This window comes from Carcharodon carcharias, chromosome 7, assembly GCF_017639515.1.
Source record: "Carcharodon carcharias isolate sCarCar2 chromosome 7, sCarCar2.pri, whole genome shotgun sequence".
Lineage (NCBI taxonomy): Eukaryota > Metazoa > Chordata > Chondrichthyes > Lamniformes > Lamnidae > Carcharodon > Carcharodon carcharias.
The window spans coordinates 175,649,252-175,669,885 of NC_054473.1; the positions used below are offsets into that span (position 1 = coordinate 175,649,252).

The following is a 20,634-nucleotide window of genomic DNA, read 5'->3' on the forward strand; positions in this document are numbered from 1 at the left end:
TGTGTCATGAAGTTATTAATGTATATAATATTATTGGAATTTTTTTTTAAACAGATGTTTAGTCTGTGGGTGTGTCTTAATTGGATTAAAGCCAGCTAGTCTGGGTGCTTTGATGTATATTAGTTTTGAAATGTAAGAGAGGTAGAGTTCATTAGCATTTTGTTGAATAGAGCATTCAATGAGGGGAGTGAATTCTGGCACTTAGCTAGCAAAGGCCAAACACTGTTTATATTACTAATAAAATTGGTACTATGAATGGGGTTTTATTGTTAGAAGAGGTGGAGTTCAAAGCAGCTGGTGATACAATGAGAATTTACATTCAGTGAGGTGTGCTGGGTACAACTGATAGCAGTTTTGTGTATGCAGAGCAAAGGCAATGTAAGATCAAAGCCTGTGTTTGCAAAGGAACCAAAGTGAAAGGAACCTCATTTTTAATTTGTAAGGTGAAAAAGCTTTGCCTGGTGCCTGCTTAAAGTCTCTGGGTTGCTGTTGCCTTAATGGAGGTTAGTCTGGGAATTTGTTAAAAGGTATGATAGTAGTAATTTGTAGCCAAGTGTGTGTGCTTAATGTGTTGTAACTTAATAAAACATTTCAATTAGTTTAATATAAAAGCATCTCAAAAACTGATGGTCTGATTTCTGAATTTAGAGCTTCATCTCAAACATACCACTTAAAAATATAGATTATGACAGTTGTTTAAAGTTTCCCTCTGGGATTTTTAAATAACTCAGCTTTATCAACTGCTGGGTCATAACACTGTGTCAGAGCAATGGGAGACATTCAAGGAAGAAATAGCAAGAGTACAGGGCAACTATGTTCCCGTAAAGACAAAGTGGGGGACCAAGTCTGGAGAACCCTGGATGTTCACGGACATAAAGGTTAGGATTAAGAGAAAAAAAAGAAGCTTATGGCAGATACCGAGGGCTCAATACGGCAGAGTCCCTAGAGGAGAATAAACAGTGCAGAGGGGAACTTAAAAAAGAAATTAGGAAAGCTAAGAGAGTGCATGAGAAAGCAATGGTGGGAAGAATAAAGGAAAACCCAAAGGGTTTTTTCAATATATAAAGAGTAAGAGAATAACTAGGGAAAGAGTAGGGCCAATTATGGACCATAGAGATAATCTGTGTGTGGACTCGGATTACGTGGGTGCAGTCCTCAATGAAAACTTTGCATCAGTCTTCACAATGGAAAAGGACCATGCAGGTATAGACATCAGGGTGGAGGATTATGAAACATTAGAGGAAGTTAAGAAAGAGAGAGAGGAGATACTAGCGGTTTAGCAGCCTTAAAAGTGGATAAATCCACAGGCCCAGATGAGATGTATCCCAGGCTGTTGAGGGAGGCAAGGGAAGAGATATCAGGGGCCCAGGCAGTAATTTTCAAATCCTCTCTGGCCACAGGTGAGGTGCCAGAGGATTGTGGGACTGCTAACGTTGTCCCATTATTAAAAAAGGGAGGAAGGGTTAGTCCAGGAAATTATAGGCCAGTCAGTCTAATCTCAGTGGTGGAGAAGTTACTAGAAAGAATTCTGAGGGACAGAATATTTGCACTTGGAGAGACACGGATTAATCAGCGATAGCATGGATTTGTTAAGAGAAGGTTGTGTTTGACAAACTTGATCGCATTTTTGGAGGAGGTGACCAGGAGTGTTGATGAGGATAATGCATTTGATGTGGTCTACATGGACTTTAGCAAGGCTTTTGATAAGGTCCCTCATAACTGGTCAAGACTGGCAGGCTGGTCAAGAAAGTAAGAGCCCATGGAATCCAAGGCAAAGTGGCACGTTGGATCCAAAATTGGCTGAGAGGTAGGAAGCAGAAGGTGATGGTAGATGGGTGTTTCTGTGACTGGAAGTCTGTTTCCAGTAGGGTTCCACAGGGCTCAGTGCTGAGGCCCTTGCTGTTTGTGGTGTACATAAATGATTTGGACTTAAGTGTAGGGGGTACGATCAAGAAGTTTGCAGATGACATGAAAATTGGTAGGGTGGTAAATAATGAGGAGTATAGCCGTAAACTGGAGGAGGATATCAATGGATTGGTCAGGTGGACAGAGCAGTGGCAAATGGAATTCAACCCAGAAGTGTGAGGTAATGCTCTTGGAGAGGGCTAACAAGGTAAGGGATTACACTATGAATGGTAGGACCCTGGAAAGTACTGAAGATCAAAAGGACCTTGGTGTGCATATCCACAGATCCCTGAAGGTAGCAGGGCATGTAGATAAGGTGGTCAAGAAGGCATATAGGATACTTGCCTTTATTAGCCGAGGCATAGAATACAAGAGCAGGGAGGTTATGCTGAAACTGTATAAAACACTGGCTAGCCCACAGCTGGAGTACTGCGTACAGTTCTGGTCACTACATTATAGGAAGGATGTGATTGCACTGGAGAGGGTGCAGAGGGGATTTACCAGGATGCTGCCTGGGCTGGAGGGTCTGAGCTATGAGATTGGATAGGCTGGGGTTGTTTTCCTTCGAGCAATGAAGGCTCAGAGGGGACCGGATATAGGTGTATAAGATTATGAGGGGCATAGATAGGGTGGATAGGAAGGCACTTTTTCCATCGGTAGAGGGGCCAATAACCAGGGAGCATAGATTTAAGGTAAAAGGTAGAAGGCTAAAAGGGGAATTGAGGAGAAATGTTTTCACCCAGAAGGTGGTGGGAGTCTGGAACTCACTGCCTGAAAGGCTGGTTGAGTCAGAAACTCTCATAAGAGCTGGCACAAACATGAATAGCCTCCTTCTCTACTGTAAACATCTTTTCATTCGACCATTCTAAAAACCAGCAGCCAGGAATGTTGCAGTGTGTTACAGGAGCAGAGGAGTAACATTAACTCATCACCAAGAGGATAGCAGAATGCAAAACCCAAACTGCGGGCCATCAGCTGAGTACACACAAGAGCACAAAGTTGATCTTACTGTCTGTGGCTCAGTGGTAGCTCTCTCAGCCCTCAGAGAGAAGGTTATGGATTCAAGTCCTACTCCAGAGGCTTGAGAACATAACCCAGGCTAAATCTCCAGTGGAGTACTGGGGAGTGCTGCACTGTCAGAGGTGCCGCATTTTGAATGAGAAATAAAACTGAAGCCCCATCTACCCTGATGGGTGAATGTAAAAGATCCCACATTCGAAGGAGAGTACAGAAGTTCTTCCTGGTGCCCTATCAAATATTTACCCCTCATTTAATGTCAGTAAACAGATTATCTGGTCATTATCTCATTGCTATTTGTGGGACTTTGCTGTACACAAATTGACTGGTTGCTTCCTGCATTGCAATAGTACTTCAAAAAGTACACCAAGGGCTGAATTTTCCCCCCGTCGGGGAGGAAGTTGATGGGTGGGCGCTTATGGGCGCACTTCCAATCGGCGCCCCCGATCGGAGGCGCGCCGCCATTTTACATGGGCGGGCCAATTAAGGCCCAGCATGATGTCCGCACATAAGCGCGGATGCGCTTGCTGTGCAGGTGGGGCGGGGGGGTATTCCAAAATCAAGAGTGAGCTCTTTAGCACATGCACATGAAAGAGCGCACTCATCTCCCCGAGGTTAAGTGCAGCCTCAGGGAGATCGGATGTACATGTAAAAAAAGACAAAAATAGAAAAATAACATTTCCCTTATATGTCCCCTCATGTGACAATGTCACATGAGTTGGGACATGTCCATAATTTTTAGCAAATCTTTATTAAAATTTTTTAAAGCCTACATGAAACCTCATCCCGCCCATGGAAGAGGTTTCATGTTTTTTCTAGTTCCCACTGGGGCTCCTGTCCTGCCCACTAACCTTAAGGTTAGATGGGCAGGTCCTTTAATTACTTAATTGACCCTGTCACTGGCCGCAAGTGGCCATTGACAGGTCGGCGGGCGCACAGCTGATTTGGCTGCACTCCTGCCTTCCTGAAAATTTAAATTGGGTGTGGTGATGTCGGGAGTTTCCCCCGACAACACCGCGCATCATTTTACACGTCGGTGAGCGGGCCCCATCCCCGCTTGCCGACTCGTAAAATTCTGCCTAAGATAAAAGCAAAATACTGCAGATGCTGAAAATATGAGTCAAAAACAGTAAATGCTGGAAAAACTCAGCAGGTCAACAGCATCTGTGGAGAGGGAACCAAAGTTAATGTTTTGAGTCCGTATGACTCATCCGCTCTGAAGAAGGGTCATACGGACTCGAAATGTTAACTCTGATTCTCTCTCCACAGATGCTGCTGGACCTGCTGAGTTTTTCCAGCATTTTCTGTTTTTGTTTCAAAAAATACACCTTTAGCTACAAAGGGCAGAATGTTCCCAGCCAGCTGGAGGCGAGTTCTGATGCATACAGGATGGGAAAGTGCTGGAAAATTACACGGAGTCAGGATCCCAAAGTCACCCTGCCCTCTTCCTGCTTCCCCTGGGGTGGGTTCCGAGTCCTGCAGGGATTCTCCTGTGAGTTTGTTGGGAAAGCAGTTGAGGTAATTGAAAATGGGACTAAGAGCTTTTTAACTATTGAATTTCTTCTTTGCCAACAGCACACAGGTTCCACAGTGTGACTGAGGCGAGTGCACAGCGGGAAAAGCTTCGTCAGTGTAACTGACAAGGTGGGAAGGCTTTGATCAGTTACATTGAAGAGCTCCAGTTATGGCCAGGTGACAGGCTGCTGTTCGAGGCATTTGTTCTCTCGGAGAGTGCAATCACTGCTGACAGGTGACTTGCAACTTCATGGAAGGCACCTCACCTGACTAGCACTTCACTCACCTTCAGCTGCACTTTCCTGCTGCCAGCTTTCATCAAAGCCTTGGAGCAGCTTATGCAGCTCCGCCTTCCATCTCTGCTGAGAGGCAGGAGAGGACATCACACCATCACCAACTGCTCCAGCAGCAACACCAGCAACAGCACCAGCTGCCCGCTCCTCAGCCACACACCCACTCCACAGGGCAGATGGGATGGACACTGAGATCCCGCAGGAAGGAGCCGAGACCAACCACACAGGGCCCATAGGTGGGGGATCGACTCTCTGATATGTCTGAACACCAGTGCCTCAGGAGGCTCAGGCTGTCATGGCAGGTAGCCTCCAGGAACTCGACATCCTTCCCAGTGGGCTATGTGGGTCTACACGCAGCCAATGTAACGCCTGTCACTGGAGGGCCACCTGCCCAGCCCCTCATTCTGGCCTGGGTCTCTGCCTCTCGCCAAGTAGTGTGCTCTCTTCTCTTGCATGGGGAGAAAGCAGAGAAGTGTGAGTGTTCATAATAACATGTGTGTGGAGGAGGGAAGGGCATCGTTTGTGGAGTGTGACTATGAGGCAAGAGTGCAAGAGGACAATAGTGTGTGTGAGCCTTGGCTTTTCAGATGGGGATGTATGGTGTCTGCAGGGAGAGGAATGGACAGGAGCTGCAAGGCGTGTTGTGCAGGTGAATGAAAATTATCAACATCAAAAACTGCCAAACTAATTGGGAAGTGGGATTAAAGCCTGTCAGAACTAATCAGAAAGAAATATTTATTAAATCGTATTGATATAGTACTTTTCATAACTTTCAGAATATGCTTCAGAAGGCTGGTAAAGTCAGGGTGTGAGGATTGGCACCTGAAAGTCTTATGCCACTTGCCTATCATGCCCAATCTCTTGGGGCACTGTCTCCAGGTTGGAGGGACCACACTTCTGCTGCCGACTTCCTAGGCTACTTCCATCCAGGTCTACTTGGTTGGAGAGTTTGTTCCTCCCACTCTTGGGAAAGCTGACTCTTTGCAGCCTCTCCGATTCCACAGCAGAACTTCCAGGTTAGAGTGAGGGATCCATGGGGCATGCTGCCTGTAGGTCTCATCCTTATTCCTGTGGTTGCTCCAGCCTCAAAAATCCCAGTGTTGGTGAGCCCTCGTAACCTATGTCAAAGTCCCTTTATGGGAAACTCTTCCTTTGGCAGGATGGACGTATCATCCCACACGCCGTCCCCGATTGGTCGAGGAAAGAGCAACCACAAGTTGTTGAAATCAGCTGGATTCCAGAAATTGTCCTGTCGATCTGGTAGGGGCTATGTGGACAGGATTCTGCCCAAAGTGTGCTGGGAATATTCCGAAGTTATGAAAGGTGCTATATAAATGTGATTAAATAAGCCTTTCTTTCTGCTTGGTCCTGACAGGCTTTAATCACACTTTCCAATTAGTTTGACAGTTTTTGACATTGATCATTTTCAGCCTGGTGGAAGTGTGATTAATCACTGACAGCTAGCTTTCAACACTTCACGTTTGGCATGTTCACTTTCAGCACAAACGACTGTGAAATAAACAAAGGTCAAATAGGTACATTCCAAAACCAAAATAATTGGTGCATGCAACATTTCAGCATGTAACCCAAAATAGAGAAAACAACCACTCAATTCTCAAGAGGCTATCCTACAATGAATAAAGAAGCCCAGGCATTGAATTTTTTGCAAGCAAATTATAGATTTCTCAAGGCACGAAAGTGGCACCAAAAACATATAGCGGAGGCAGCTATTGCGTTGTGAACTACAGAAATGTCATCCCATGTTTGAAATTAATTAGCAAAGTAAATCAAACCTATGTGTCATGATTTTGGAAACCTATCATGTTTCTCAAGTTTATATCAAAGTGTTACTAAAAGGCGTTGTGATAGAAGCAGTTGCCTTGAATTCAAGGTATAATGTCATGTTGAGCAGGATTGCATGCAGTCAATAGTTCCTTAAATTTATTGAATTTCGCGAAAATATGTTGAAGCTGTCCGAGTTTATTGAATCATCGCTAAAGAAACATTCATTTAATCAGAGACATCAGTCTTGGCTTTCAGCAAAGAGTCCTTTTTTGAATCACTTTGCCAAAAAATGACATTGAAGAATTGGGTAGTGCAATGGATTCACAGGGTGGCCTGTCGCCTCAGGGGGCCTGTGTTCGAATCCACACCAAGCTGGCGGGATGGAAGTCTCTCCACTGAGCTCAATGGTAAGAAGCAGAGGTGAAGTTTGTTTTGGAAAGTCTCTGTTCATGTCAAACAGATGTGCACCGTCACTCAGAACTGCCATCAGGATGGCTCATGGGAGAAAGACTTGGAAATATATCACCGTTCCTTCACTGCTGCTGGGTCAAAATCCTGGAACTCCCTCCCTAACAGCACAGGGACTGCAGTGGTTCAAGAAGGCAGCTCAGCACCACCTTCTCAAGGGCAATTAGGGATGGGCAATAAATGCTGACCTAGCCAGCGATACCCACATCCTGTAAATCAATAAAAAAATTCCTTGTTGAACAATCTTATTTTAGCATTGACTATATGATTCCTAGGGATTTAAGAGTGGCAGCCCTGTCACTGTCTCAAAGTTCACAACAAATTGTAATTGTTTTCCTTTGAAACTATTTTACAACTCATTGCAGCTGGTGACAACATTGAGATAGATCTTCCTCCTTTTTTGATGATGTCCTTAAATAGTTCAATAAAGCAGGTTTCCAAACATGTTTTCCTATAACATTAATAAATAGATGAAAATATACCTAATTATATTTAACTTCATCATCCTTTGGCATTGATTTTTTTGAAATATCTGTGTAAATGTAACATTCTTCTTGTGTTTGAGGCTGGATCTCATTACTAATTATCAAAGAAGGGCAATACCAGCATTCTGAAAGCACTATCCATTTAGTCCCATTCGCCTGCCTTTCCCAATAGTCTTTTGAACTAATCTTTCTCAAATATTTATCTAATTTCGTTTTAAAGGCTGTTATGGTTTCTTCTTCCATCACTGTTTCTGGTCAGGCATCCCATAACAATCCTTTGAGTATAAAAATCTCCTAAGCGCCCCTTTCATTCTTTTGATGTTGATCTCAGGTAAATTAGATTTTTTCTACTAATGCACAAAGTAATCAAATATATGGGAAGCCAGTCTCATATCAGAATCAGTTAAACACCTATCATCTTCACAATTTATTTTCAATGTGGTTCATTTTAATTATGTTTTTATTTTGCCTTTCTGGGAAGGTTGAATGGATTGCGCAAATGTTATAGCAGGTCAAATTGTTTATTTTCCCTTTGATTAAGCGGAACTATAAAAACTCTATATTTAATAGATTTTCTTTCAAATACATTTAAGAGTGGTCGAGAGTAAGTTAAAGCAGCACCATCTATATATATATAAAACTATATATCTATGTGAGGGCTAGTAATCATCATGGCCTGAATTTTACCTTTGGTGAGCATGCACGATAGGTGGGCCTGGGAGTGGCCAGGAAACGGACCACTGAACGCGATTGGCCCCAACCACAATTTTACACTGGCTGGCCAATTAACAGCCAGCCAGCGTGAAACGTGCACTGAAAAGCTCAGCGCTGCTGAGGTGGGGGCAGGAAGAGGACAGGTGATGATGTCACCGCAGGCAGGGGCGAGCGCTGCGAGAGAGAGCTCCCTGAAGGTAGTCGGTTGCCTCAGGGAGCTGCTGACCTTCAAATGATGGAATAAAGGTTTAAAAAGCTGCAACAAAAAAAAAATGTCCATGCATCACAATCCAGCACCTGAAAATGTACCTCATAAAAATGCTGTCCACAGATATTTATTTTTATTTTATTTCACAACGGAGGTTTCTTCCACCCTTAGAAGAGCTTTGATGAAAAATATAAAGGCCGCCCGGCCGATTCACCCATCCGCCTGCCTTAAGATTGGACAGGCCATGCAAAATTGGAGACAATTGCGCCATTAATGGGCTTAATTGCCCTCTTAATTGTCAGCAGGCGCGCTTCTTACTTAGGCGCGCACCCGCCGAGCGAAACATCACGCGAGTGAGCGATGACGTCTGGGCGCACGCCAGGCGTCATCTCACGCAATTTTCGGGTTGTAAAATTCTGCCCCATATCTCCCAAGGAGAGTCTGCTCTAATTGTACCAGGAATTCACCTCTGTCTTTGAAATGCTGTTTACATACAAAGCTTGAAGAAATATAACAATCAACATGAGGTGCTCCGAAGAACAGTTGTTTGACAGGCACTAGCTGATTATGGTACGTGACCCTTCCAAACATCAGAGATTGAAGGAGTCACAGGCTCCACATCTGCCTGAAACCTTAAAATTAACGAAATAATGTTTACATGCCTAAAGTGAAAGGAGTCCTTTGATCTAGAGTATTGAAGCCTGAGTGGCAAATACAAGTGTCCAAATTTCCTATTCTGCGGTTCCACATGTGGGGCATGGAGCTGTCAACTGGCACAAGATAAAATTGGGAATTGTGACGATTGACAGGGGAAAGGTTACCCGGGCCCAATAAACTTTTTTTCCATGTGTCAATTATTCTCCTATGTCCCCCATTGCAGTGACTACACTTCAACTGTATTTCACTGGCCCTAAAACATTTTAGGATGTCCTGAGTTTGTGAAAGATGCTGGCCAGAATTCTTCCGTCAGCGAGCTGGGGGCGGGGCCCGCTCGCCGACGCGAAAATGACGCGGGATGACATCGGGGGGGAACCCGTCACCATCCCGCCCCATTTAAATATTCAGGAAGGTGGGCGGACAATGAAATCAGCCCACCACCCGCCGACCTGTCAATGGCCAATTGAGGCCATTGACAAGGTAATTAAGCCAATTAAAGGCCCTGCCCGTCCAACCTTAAGGCTAGCGGGCAGGCCAGGAGCCCCAGCAGGCTTCTGAAAAAACATGAAACCTCATCCACTGGCGGGATGAGATTTTATATCAGATTTTAAAAAGCTTAATAAAGTTTCAGTCATATTTATTTACATGTCCCATCTTGTGTGACATTGTCACATGAGTGGGACATGCTAATAATTTTTTTGTTATTCTATTTTTGATGTTAAAAACAGTCAAGCCTCTTCCTGAGATAGCACTAAGTCTCAGCGAGCAGTGTGCACTTTGAAGGATGGGGAATTCCTATCACCACCCACCCCCCAACCCCGCAGAGGAAGCGCATAGTGCTTCCTGTTGGACAGGCCGCTGGGCGGGTCTTAATTGGCCCGCCTACTCAAAATTGCAGTAGGGCCCATTTCGGTGGCCGCAATCGGTTACCCACCCACCGGCGAGCAAGTGGGGCCTGCCTGCCCAACAAGGGCAAAACTCTGCCCGCTATATAAATGAAGTTAAAAAAGTGAAGGGTGACTTGATAGAGGTCTTTAAGTTTATGAGAGGGTTTGACATAGAGAAGATGTTCCACTTGTAGAGGAAACCAAAACTAGGAGTCATAGCTATAAGATAATTACTAATAATTACAATAATTACAAGAAGGAATATCTATACCCAGGGAGCTTTTAGAGTTGTCGCTGTTGGAGGTCAATCATCTCACTCCCAGGACATCGCTGCAGGAGTTCCTCAGATTAGTGTCGTAGGCTCAAACATGTTCAGCTGCTTCATCAATGACCTTCAGTCCAACATAAGGTCAGAAGTGGGGATGTTCCCAACTACTTTTAAATTTATTTCGATCTATCGTTTTATCTCCACCTTTTAGTCCATTTCGATCCCTTCCCCCCACCCCACCCCCAATAGGCCATCTGTCACTTGTTTGCCCTTGTCACTTGCTTTCTCCCCTAAATGTCACCATTAGCACATTCCTTAGCTAATATCACCACCGTCAACACCCCTTTGTCCTTTTGTCTATGACATCTTTGGCAATCTCTTCTTTGCCTCCACCTATCACTGGCCCTCTGTCCAGCTCTACCTGTCCCACCCCCCTCAACCAGCTTATATTTCACCACATTTCTATATTTCCTTAGTTCTGATGAAGAGTCATATGGACTCGAAACATTAACTGTATTCCTCTCTGCAGATGCTGTCAAGACCTGCTGAGTTTTTCCAGCTATTTTTGTCTTTGTTTCAGATTTCCAGCATCCACAGTATTTTGCTTTTATCAGAAGTGGGGATAATCGCTAATGATTGCACAATGTTCAGCACCATTTATGACTCCTCAGAAATTGAAACAGTCCATGTCCAAACGCAGCAAGACTGGATAATATCCAGTCTTGGGCTGACAAGTGGCAAGTAACATTCATGCCACAGAAGCGCCAGGCAATGACCATCTGCAACAAGAAAAAATCTAACCATTGCCCCTTGACATTCAATGGCATTACCATCGCTGAATCTCCCACTATTAACATCTTTGGATTACCATTGACCAGAAGCTGAACTGGACTAGCCATATAAATACTGTGGCTACAGGAGCAGGTTAGAGGCTAGAAATTCTGCGCCCAGTCACTCACCTCCCGACTCCCCAAAGCCTGTTCACCATCTACAAGGCAGGAGTCAGGAGTGCGATGGAATACTCCCTGCTTGCCTGGATGAGTGCAGCTCCAACAACACTCAAGAAGCTTGACATCAACCAGGACAAAGCAGCCCGTTGATTGGCACCCCTTCCACAAATATTCACTCCCTCCACCACCGACATACAGTAACAGCAGTGTGTACCATCTAAAAGATGCACTGCAGGAATTCACCAGGGCTCCCTAGGCAGCACCTCCAAATCCACAACTGCTAAAATCTAGAAGGACAAGGGCAGCAGATACATGGGAACACCACCACCTGGGTTCCCCTTCAAGCCACTCACCATCCTGACTTGGAACTATATCGCCGTTCCTTCACTGTTGCTGGGTCAAAATCCTGGAACATCCTCCCTAACAGCATTGTAGATGTACCTACACCACAGGGACTGCAGCGCTTCAAGAAGGCACCACCACCTTCTCAAAAGAAATTCGAGATGGGAAATAAATGCTGGCCTAGCCAGCAATGCCCACATCTCATAAATTAATAGAAATTATTCAACAAGGCCAAGACAACATTCAGGCTTGGGCTGATAAGTGACACCTGATATTCGCACCACACAGGTGCCAGGTGTCACGGACAGAATTTATATGTGTTCTTACTGCCGGCAATCAGTGTGTTTTGTATGTGAGGCGTATGTGTTTTCTTACCCTCAGAGCAATTGTCCCAATTTTAAAAATTCCAGCAGCAAGATTTTGTGAATATAAATAAGAAAGATTATTTATTAACACAATCTTACCCCAGAATTTGAAAAAAAGCAATGTCTCACTCATTCAGTTTACCCACACTATCACTGACAAAAAATTAGATGCAGGTGAGAACTAAAAACAATAAATTACAAATTATGATTGTCTCAGTCTCTTTTGTGGCAGGCCTGTAGGTTTTTTTTTAGATGGATTGATGCTTTGGTTGAAGCAAAGTCTTGTAAAGCAGAGGATCTTCAGTAAGCTACGAAGCATCTTGGAGGTTGGTTCTCAGGTGAACTTGAAGCTGAAAGAGATTGGGGGAAATCCTTCTCCACTTTCAAGGTATGGTTGATTATTGCCTTGGCTGTATAATTGACTTGCAGACGTCAGTCTGATGGATTTCTGTCTTTGAGCAGCTTCTTGCTGAATTTTAAAGTAGTCCACAAAATGCCTTCCTCACTATGTGACTTGCACAAGTCCAAAGTTCTTTCTTTCCAAAAATGGGTGGTGTGTTGATTAGAGTGTTATCGGTTGACACTTTTAGATTTGTCCTAGTTTGGATAAGACCATCATAATACAATGGAAGGTCAAAGGCAATCCATTCATATTCGCTAACACGTCTTGAGTTTCAATGCTTCTTCTGCCCATGGTAAAACAGAAGGATGAGCCGGCTGGAATGCTATAGCTCTTTTGTTGATGGTCCATCCTTAAACAAAGGGATGTGTGAATTCTCCAGATAGCTGTGAATGGCCATATTTAATTAAGTATTTACTCAAGACTCAGGGTTGTCTGTAACTGCCACATGAATTGCAGTAGCCATTTGAATGGGCTGTTTGTGTTCAAAAGTTTTAATGTATTGACTGAAAATTCATAAAATACTGGAACATGACACAGGCACTGACCACTTCCAGCAAGAAAGAATCTAACTATCTCCCCATGACATTCAATGGCTTTACCATCGCTGAATCCCCCACTGCCAACATTCTCAGGGATACCATTGACCTGGAACTGAACTGAACCAGCTATGTAAATACTGTGGCTACCAGAGCAGGTCAGAGGCTGGGAATTCTGATAAAAACAAAAAAACTGCGGATGCTGGAAATCCAAAACAAAAACAAAAACAGAATTACCTGGAAAAACTCAGCAGGTCTGGCAGCATCAGCGGAGAAGAAAAGAGTTGACGTTTCGAGTCCTCATGACCCTTCGACAGAACTGGGAATTCTGAGGTGAGTAACTCACTTTCTGACTCCCCAAAATCTGTACACCATCTATAAGCCACAAGTCAGGACTGTGATGGAATACTTTCCACATGCCTGGATGAGTGCAGCTCCAACAACACTTAAGAAATCAAATCCATCCAGGACAAAGCAGCCTCCTTGATAGGCAGCACCCCACCATCCTAACACTCATTCCCTCCACTAGCGACGCACAGTGGCAGCAATGTGCACTATATACAAGACGCAGTGCCGCAACTCACCAAGGCTCATTTGACAGCACCTTCAAAGCACTCTACCATCTAGAAGGACAAGGGCAGCAGGTGCATGGGAATACCACCACCTGCAAGTCCCCCTCCAAGCCACGTGCCATCCTGACTTGGAATTGTGTAGTCATTCCTTCACTGTCACTGCATCAAAATCCTGGAACTCCCTCCCTAACAGCACTGCCGGATGGGCAACAAATGCTGGCCTTGCCAGCAACGCCCCCATCCCATGAAAAAATATAAAGAAATATTGTGGAACTTGCCAGCACTAGGAGTGATTGGGGTGAATAGCATCTAAGGGGAATCTGGATATGCTCAAGAGGGAGAAAGGAATAGAAGGATATACTGTTGAAGGGGATTGGCTGAGACTCAAGAGCATAAATACCAGCATGGACCAGTTAGGCTAAATGGCCTGCTTCTCTGCTGTATATTTAATGTAGTGATTCATTTCTTTCTATTTGGTGAATACTGATGACTTCACCTGAGAAGCTCTCTCAGAGTTACTGATTTTTATAATAGATATGCCAGCTCTCAAAAAATTATTGAAAGATACAATTTGTAAATTAAATTAAGCCTCTTCCCCAATCTCATGATAGGACTCTGAAATCTCAGGACTTTTCACATATGTTCCAAAAATGGAGTGTTTTCTTATACCAGTGCTTCTGCACTTGCACCTCAGATTTTTAAAAAGCACCATTACAACAGAGAAGCCATTGGCAAACTTTGGGTGACTTGGATTGTATTACCAACTGTCAGAGAGTAGAACACAGCCATGTAATACATAAAATAAACCTCCCTCCCATTCTCCACCCCAACCCTGCAGCTGCCCCTCTCTCGGATCACTCTTTTGTGCCCAAGTTACTGCTCATCCCTTTATTCTCTATAAAGCCCAACTCCATTCTATATTTGATCATAGTCCTGCATTTTGAAAACCTTTCCAGCACCACTCTCGGGCACTGCTTACAGGGTACAAGACAAAGTTAGTTGTCTGATAGCCAATCACTCACCTCTGGTTTTCTGTTTTTATTTGTGGCCTGCTGTCTCTGTTCGTGTGTCTGTCTCTCTGCCTCTATCACTGAGCATGTGTCTCCATCTCTGATATAGTTGCTAGAGCTAACAAGATAACTCTTTCCCTTAACTGGGAGAAGGTCATCTCGCTAACCTTATAGTCTTTACTCAGTGTCTAAGATAAATGCTATTTTAATAATTGATGAATATGCTTAAAATATTTTACTGTAACAATAATTGAATTTAAAAACTAGATTCTCTGCTCGAAATAAGATTGTATACTCTATCTTGTCCTAGAACTATTTAACATTACATCTGACTGTTTTCATCAACTGTTAATTGCATGCTTGGTTCTTTAATAAACATCTATATATATTTTAGATTTTACATAGGCTTCTGTAGGGCTAACTCATGAACACGATCTTTGATTGGGCCTACATTACTGAGGCATTACACCCGGACCCTATTAATATCTGGGATATTATAATCTGGAAGAAACTTGTTAAAGGGGCTATCTAGAGGATGATAACAATCCCAGGGGGATCCTTTCCTTTGGGGAGAGCTAGATCAGTCCTTCAGACACATTTAGCACCTTCAGGATCTGTCTTTCTCAACCTAAAGTTGAGAGGAACTAACTGAGAGGTATGCTTAATTTGGGATTGTACCAAAAAGGGGCTAGGATTATAATCTACCACAATTTAATGTATCTTTCTTCATATCTACACTTCAAAAAATACTGGCACTATTAATATGATGTCCACAAGTAATCATAAAAGCATCCAGCACAAATAGAGACCTGTCTATGATTGCTGTTTGAATGAGTGATCAAATTAGTTCCATACCTCTGCTATTTACCCATAACCCTGCAATTTTGTTGCTTTCAAATGTATTTGGCACAAACACAATGGACTAAATGGCTTCTCTCTGTAATGTATTGTTCAACTCCTCAATTCAATTCCTATATTCAATTCCTTTTTGAGGATCTCTATTGAATCTGATTCCACCACCTTTTCAGGCAGAGCAATTCAAGTCAGGACAACTCGTTAGCTGTCACTTCTGAGCTTCCCAGCATCGGATTTGGTCGGGGGAGGGGGGGGGGCACCTCAAGGATGTGTTGGGCAGCCCCCCTCAGAACTTCAAAGGCCAGGGTTTGCAGAGCAATTGCCCAAAAGTGCAAACTTCCTTTGGGCAATGCCCTGCTCTGGGAACCATCTGAAAATGTGATTTAAATCGCAAATTTTGGATGATTCCAGCTGTGTTACATGCATAGTTATTCAGAGTAAGTTAGAAGAATTAAAATCTCTTCCAATTTCTGGGTAAATATTGTAATGACGCGGACTGGCTGCCCCCATGGGACTCCCCCACAACTCCGACCCAGGAGGGGACTATCCCCACCCCTGCACTGCCCACCCCACATAGTATTCCCCACCTCCCCTTCCAACTTCCCATGGGACTCCCCCAACCCGACTCAACTCGTTCCGCCCCCAACCCAACCCAATTACCTGCCCACCCCAACCTAACTCGCCCCCTGCTGCCCCAACAGCTCCCCCCACCCCCACCTCCACCAATCCAACCCGAACCCTACTCGCAGGACTGCAACCCCCTGCCCTCAGTTCTGACCCACCTAACCCCCGCCCCCAACGCCAGGCCCAACTGGACACCCACCTCCCCTGCCCACCCACAAGCACTACCTCGCTCCCGAGCCGACCAGACCTCCCTCCTGACTTCTGACACCCCTTCCCCGACGTCTGACCCCACCTCCCAAAACCCCGCACCCCACCGATGTCCGATCCACCCCCCAACTCCCATTGATGTCCGACATTCCCCCACTCCCCCAGTGTCCAACCCCTCCACACAGCTGATGTCGGCCCCGTCCCACCTGCTCCCATGTCAGAAACACCCCCCCCAACCCCTGCACCGATGTCCTATACCCCCATTCCCCTCCGATGCAGGCACCCCCACATAACACCCCCCCCTCAATGTCTGAGCCCCTCCAATGTCTGCCCCCCCCAGTGCCCAACCCCACTCCAGCACTCCCCAGATGTTTGACCCCCCCCACACCCTCACCCCCACCCCCACCCAACCTCCGATTTCCCCCACAGCCCAAAGCCTCTCCACTTACCTTAGGTACTTACCTGTTCTCTGGCCTTTCAACCTCCATCGGACCTTTAAACTTTGTTGGTTTCTGGTAACTAATGCTGTAAAAAAGGGGTTGTGTCCTTCTTCAATCCGACGGAGCTGGACTGCAGCGCTGGGCTTCGGAGATAGCTGCACTGGCCTGAGTCAGAAGGTTGGGCAAGACAGTCACGGAAGAAATCGTGTAAACGATTGGGCACGGAGCAGCAATCCGATGCTGATTGCCACTCCAAGGAAGTTATAGCCCATTGTGTTAAAAAAATCTCATCTTTTCTCTGGTTCTGTTGCCAATCAACACCTGGAGTATGGTCTCTGGTGCTTAAAGATCCACCGATGGTGAGTATAGAATAAAATAAACTGTTTGGTCATGCCTGAGTAGTAGCTTTTATGAATTGTCAATGCATAATGGCTGATTTTGCACAATCAATTGTAAAACTGAATTGGCAAAATGTTGTTTAGGTGCACTGGAAGGCGAATTAGGTTTGCCTAATGTCTTTTGACCTCTAGGTTTCTAGGTCCAAATCAAGAGTAAAAATGCCTCAAGCATCCTACTTCTCCCACCCCGATTAGCACAAGTCCAAAATTTGGCAGCAACTTAGTCACATCACTCAAAGCACCATGGCGATAGCTGGTGTAAAGATCAGAGCCAAAACAAATCACACTGGTGTATAAGATCTGTGTGAGGTTGGAATTAAGTCACAATATTAGAGGCAAATTTGGAGAGAGCATGTGGAACGCAAGGTCTTATTCTGGATGCCCCAAAATGGAAAAGGGACAATGATTAATATTGACATCACTTATTCGGATGAATGAAAGATTTTAACTCATCAAAGGGTGCAGGGGAGGGGGAGAGGAGGTGCGGAGAAGTAGATTAGAAATATATTGTATTTTTAAAATAGTTAGGCAAGCTTGGGCAAAAGTGGTGAATGGTTTACGATGCATCTGAAGGAGAGAAAATTAAATAGCAACAAAAAAGAAAGGAAACACAAAAATAATTATAATCCTGGAACAGTAATTCTTTTGTAATGGCACATTATTCTGCACTGCACTCTAGACCCACATATGCATTTCCCTTTAGAAAATTACAGGGTTGTTAGAAAAACTGAGTTATAACTATAAATTATGAAAACACTTTCCAATTACCCATGATTTTTTTAAAGGGAACCAGACCCCTAAGGAAAGTAAACTTGCACCAATTTTGTTTTTTTTTTAAAGTTATTCACTCCATTATTTTGAGCACGAGGCATAATTTTCAACTCATGTACCTTATTGTCAGGGATTAATTCACTACTTTAGCTAGGTTAAACAGAAACAACTTAAATAATATATATTCATCTGGCGACTTTAATGTTTTAAGGGAATAAAACGTCCCAAGGTGCTTCACAGGAGCATTATAAAACAAGATATGACACTGTGTTATATAATGAGGTATTGGGTCAAAAGACCAAAAGCCTGGTGAAATAGATAGTTTTTAAGAAGCATTTTAAAAGAAGAGATAGAGTCAGAGAGATTTAGGAATGGAAAGTCAGCTTTGGTGGGGGAGTCGTGGAGGTTGGGGTGGGAAGCATTTGTGTTTGGTCAGTCTGAATCTGCGCCCAGCAAACAGGGACCGTACCCCATAAAACCATCTTCAAGTCAGCACGAGAATGTTCATCCCATTCAAAGACCACAGAATGGCTGGTGCAAAACAGCAGAGTCACACTGGTGCAGGACCAAGTATTCTTCTGAGGTTAGGACAAAAGTCCAGTGAGGGTGCTTTACTCCTCCTCCAACCAAAGCTCCCTCTCAGCTGCAAATGCTTTGTGGTGACAGACAGGATGCCTGAAATAGAAAGCACACGGGTCTGAATTCAAAATTTATGCTTTGGATGTGGAACACACAACCCCCTACATCCTCCCCTATTGCAGGGAAATGAGATGTGGTGTAGAAATATTTGGGCATTCCCTTGAGGCATTTGTTAGTGGACAAGAACTTGTCCCTTGGATAGAGAATCTTCTTTAAACTTGGAAGGCACTACAAGGTCAGAGCTCTTTCTCTCTCTTGTGCTCTCCAAGTTCCCCAATAAAGGGTCAGCCAGCTGTACCTCCTGTAATCCCATTTGTTTTATACAGCCTGGGTTCCTTTGCAGCCAAACAGGCTAATTCTATCTCTCAGAGTTTTGTGAAAACCTTGTATTCATTTTGTAACACATTGCTCTTTGCTGCTATTCAATTTAAAATAATCCGATAAATAATCTAACAATAGCAATAATGCTTAATTTTTTGTCGCATGAAGTATTTTTGCTTTAAGTGCTTACCTCATAAAAAGAAAGAAGCCTTGCATTTATAAAAGACCTTTTACATCCTCAGGACAACCAGCACGCTTTACAATGAATTAAGTCCTTATGAAGTGTAGTCACTGTTGTAATACAGGCAAAACAGCACGCAATTTGGGCACAATAAACTGCCACAAGGAGTAAAATATTATCAGTGCTGGAAATCTAAAGTAAAGACAGAAAATGTTGGAACCACTCAGTAGGTGAAAGAGTAATTGATAAAAGTTAAGACATGTAAAATCTTAAACATTCATTCCCTCCACCACCGACACATAGTGGCAGCAGTGTTTATCATCTACAAGATGCACCACAGCAACTCACCAAGATTCTTTTGACAGCACCTTTCAGACCCTAGACCTCTACCACCTAGAAGGACAAGGACATGGGAACACAACCAACTGCAAGTTCCCCTCCAAGCCACACACCATCCTGATCTGGAATTGTATTGCGTTCCTTCATGGTCACTAGATCAAAATCTCTGGAACTCCTTTCCTAACAGCACTGGGTGTACCTACACCAGATAGACTGCAGCGGTTCAAGATGGCGGCTCACCCTTACCCTAACAAGGGCAATAGGGATGGGCAACAAATGGTGGTCCTTTAAATACTGGCCAGGTTCTTTCTTAGTTTCATAAATATTTTCCTGCATGCTTTAGGAATTAAATCATAAGCCTCGCGAATACAACATTTTACAACATTATGTTTTATACATTCTAATGGGCAGAAAATTATGAGCTGGGAAAGCACAGAAGCAGAAAACTCCGGTCTATTTCTCTCTGTGAGAAAAAGGAAAACAAAAGAAAGAAAATGAACAAATAAATTTTTTAAGCACCTTATCAAATCTTTCAAGCGCCAAAAATCGCTTCATGTAAATTGAACTGCTTTAAGAACAATGACGCTGGCTCTATCGTGTACTGGACAAAATCCAGCTTCGCTAAACCACTCCCACCATGATTGCTTTTAATTATTTCCTTCACACAGGTTCAAAGGGCATCCCTGTGAACTTAAAGCTGTCACAAAAAAATACCCATCAGTTGCAGCGGCCTGCACTCCCAGGACATGGTGTCCTGCAGCTTATTGTTGTTGGAATTGTTCTAGGAAACTGGGAGCTCATTTCTGTTTATTTTTCACCTCAATGCAGGATAAGTATTAACACCCATTAAAGAAATTCCCTTTTGGTTTTAATGACTAGTAAAAACCTGTTTTGTGACATAGCTAATTATAAAGGCTTCCTGTGTTGCCATTTAACCTGCCTCTTTGTGTTTTTTGCCTGCAGTAACACGCAGCATGGCATCATCTGGTAACAAAAGGTTGCTTAATGATCTCACCAGAGCAGTAAATAACTGCTCTTTAGCCAGTTGAAAGCAGTCAGTCCGAAGCTGGATTTTCCTGTTGAGATGACACAATGCAAAAACAAATTTGATGCTGTAGGGAGAGAGACTAGTGAATGCCAATGATTTAATTCTAGGGATCTGTTCCTCTTCCTCCCAAGACTCCATTTTTCCTTGGTTCTGATGAAGAGTCATTCGGATTTGAAACGTTAATTCTCCGCAGATGCTGTCAGACTTGCTGAATTTTTCCAGGTATTTTTGTTTTTGTTCCATTTCCTCACCTTTCCTTTTTGCCTCCTCTGAAAGTGCCAGCTGAGACTGTGGTTTGACTCCATGGGCACCAGTAGCCCTCAGTTATCTCAAACTAGTTTCATCTACAGGTACAGGCATAAACATGGCTTGTGCCTCCTTGTGCTACAAGATTGAGGAGTGATCTAATCAAGCGGTATAAAATGATAAGA

General features: G+C 43.9%; 1 long non-coding RNA gene across 1 annotated transcript in view; it reads right to left on the reverse strand.

The window, feature by feature from the left end:
- LOC121280517 overlaps positions 1-19,721 on the reverse strand; it is a 35,212-nt gene extending 15,491 nt beyond the window's left edge. Inside the window, exon 1 of the long non-coding RNA XR_005943629.1 lies at positions 19,675-19,721. This is a non-coding gene — a long non-coding RNA (uncharacterized LOC121280517). The remainder of the gene's footprint in view (positions 1-19,674) is intronic.
- Positions 19,722-20,634: the final 913 nt, after the last annotated feature.